The sequence below is a fragment of the Equus przewalskii genome, chromosome 16 (assembly GCF_037783145.1).
Source record: "Equus przewalskii isolate Varuska chromosome 16, EquPr2, whole genome shotgun sequence".
Taxonomy (NCBI): domain Eukaryota; kingdom Metazoa; phylum Chordata; class Mammalia; order Perissodactyla; family Equidae; genus Equus; species Equus przewalskii.
Window position 1 is genome coordinate 38,806,617 of NC_091846.1, and position 2,628 is coordinate 38,809,244.

General features: G+C 43.0%; 1 pseudogene; it reads right to left on the bottom strand.

Moving 5' to 3' along the window:
* Positions 1 to 238: 238 nt before the first annotated feature.
* On the bottom strand, positions 239 to 1,155 carry LOC103541204 (nuclear transcription factor Y subunit alpha pseudogene; annotated as a pseudogene).
* Between the last annotated feature and the right edge of the window lie 1,473 nt (positions 1,156 to 2,628).

Genomic DNA, 2,628 nt, shown 5'->3' on the forward strand with positions numbered 1-2,628 from the left:
ATCTATGAAATGTCAATATTATCCACAGTCTGAGATAGGTCACAACTGAAAGGACAAGGCAAAGGTTTGTAGTTTCAATTTGCCAGACATTGCCAGAATTATAATACTAAGCCAATTATTAAAAACCAAGAGATTTCTGCTCTATAGAAAAGGGGAGAATGTGATGTGAGTATCCCTTCAAAACAGTCGATCAATTTCCTGGAACAATGAGAAACAGTGGCAAGGAATAAAACCTTGATCATCTCCATCGCATGGCCTGGACTGAGGACACTAGGATGATCTGTGTCATTGCTTCCTTATTTATTTGGTGTGGTTCCTGCACATGGGGACTTCCATTTTCCTTTGGAGAGAAAAACTGCCCAATTTCACCAAGCTTCTGTGATATGTCATGACTCCTGCAGGTATTTCCTTCTTTCCTTCAGAATTTGCCGTCTGCCTTCAGTTTAGCCCATGCTCGCCTCCTCTTATGGAGATGATGGTAGTTTGGCATTCATGTAAAGAGGCTCTTCTTCAAGCCTCTCTGTCCCAGGTAGAGGGATTCCTAGGATAGCAGCCATGAGCCAGCCCCAGGCACCATCATGACCTCTCTCCTGAACTGATCACATAGCCTGCCACTGATAGAGTTACAGTGAGAGACCCTTGCCCACTACTGGTTGTGTTGGTATTGGCTCCTGTCTAGATGGTCTGTGGCCCTGCCAAGCTGGCAGCCGAGATGGTGGTCATGGCTTGCTAGAGAGTGATGCCATCAGCATTAACTGGCTGATAGAAGATGGTCTGTCCTTCAATAGTCTGTGCTACCTGCTGCCCCTGGACAGTGACCTGCTGCTGTGCTTTGTGTGTGGCTGGCAATAACAGCTGTCTGTGGTTGCTGGATGATGATCTGCTGAGTCTGGTCCTATTGGCCCTGCACCTCCAAAGTCTGTCCTCCCTTCCCCCGCCCCACATCCCACATCTGGATCTGTCTCCATAAACCAACTATGTCTGCCAAGGTTTGACCTTCTCCACCAGGGACAGTTTGGGCTATGATAGGTTGTGATTAACAGGCCAGTGATGAACACTGACTTGTACCACTAATGGTTGCCCCTGGACCTGCTGTTGAATCCATCCAAAAATCTGCTCTGTCAAAATATTGTTATTTGCTGCATTCTGCTCCATACTCCAGCCAAGTTAGAAACCCAGTAACAAAGAGTTTCACTCTGGAGATCCTAGAAGACTGTGAAGTATACTCTAGAGTATAGAGGAATTTGTGGCAGGCAAGACCACGCCAGGTCTGGGGTCTGAAAACCTGGACCAAAGGAAGAAGGATAAGGGGATGCATTTCTATCTGGCACTGGCACTCTACAAGGGTCAAGACCCTCAACCTGCATGTTTCAATGGTGCCACCCTTGCATGGGATTAGCCTCTGCAGGCCTTGAAACAGACGGACACACAGACTTTGGGCCAGGATCACCGCTCAGCTGGCTAGGCTCAGCTTGCCTCTAACAATTTACTTTTTATTCAACTTAGATTCATCAACGTACACATATCCACACTGGACTTTTTGATAGAGACACAGGGATATTTAGGAAAACATTATTCACAAAAACTGTCTTATATGATGCATTTGGAAAGATGAGAAAAGCACAGAAAACTCTTATGACAAGACAAACTAAGAGACAAACGAGAGGTGGAAAGAAAATTCCAGGGATATTACAGAGTAACAGCCTTGTCTGAAAATAATAAAATAGAGCACATAAAGAGGGATATTTGACCATGATCTTTAACGTGAAAAAGGTTTTGACAAGAAAAATAGGGAATTTATGGAAAACAGGGTGTCTTACAAAAAGTGGAGAAGAGTTCAATTTGACAATAACATAAGATACATATAAAGGAGTTGAAATCTACTAAATTTTGTTTCTGTATTCTTTCTCAAGTTTTTTTCTTTCTTTCTATCTCTCTGTGTGCCCTATTTGTCTAGTATAAGCTTTTCAATGTAACCCTATAAGTCAGCATTTCCCAGGAATCTGGCCTTGAACTTCTAACTTTGCACTCTCATCCTTAGAGCTGACACCCATAGCTTCATGAAAAACATAAAGGCTGATGACTCTCACCCTAAATCAGTCTCCTAAACTGCAGACAATTTCACCAAATGCCTCCTAGATGTCTCTCAGTGAATGCCTCCTAATAATTCTAAAAGCGATATATCCATCATTTCCTCGCAAATCTATGTTGCCCGGAGTTTCCTAATTTAATCTATAGCAATAAAACGCTTGAGAAAAACAATAAGGAGGAATCCCTAGGCAACAATAATAGTCATATGATGTCACATCTCTAGACAATTTAAAATATCCCTCAGAAATTTTCTACACAGAGGAAATGAGAGAGAGTGATGGCAATCCATCCTAAAGATAGTTACACTGGCGATGGAATTTCCCTGAGATGGGCCTCTGTGGAGAAGTGGCAGAAAAGAGCAAAATAGATTTTCAACTTTAAAGGGAGGCACGTGGGACCAGCTACATAATTTGTAGTGCCCAGTGAAAAATGAAAAGTGGGGCCCCTTGTTCAAAAATTATTAAGAATTTCAAGGCAGCAACAGTAAAGTGTTAAACCAAGTATGGGGCCCTTCCAAGTGTAAGCCCTGGGCCTACA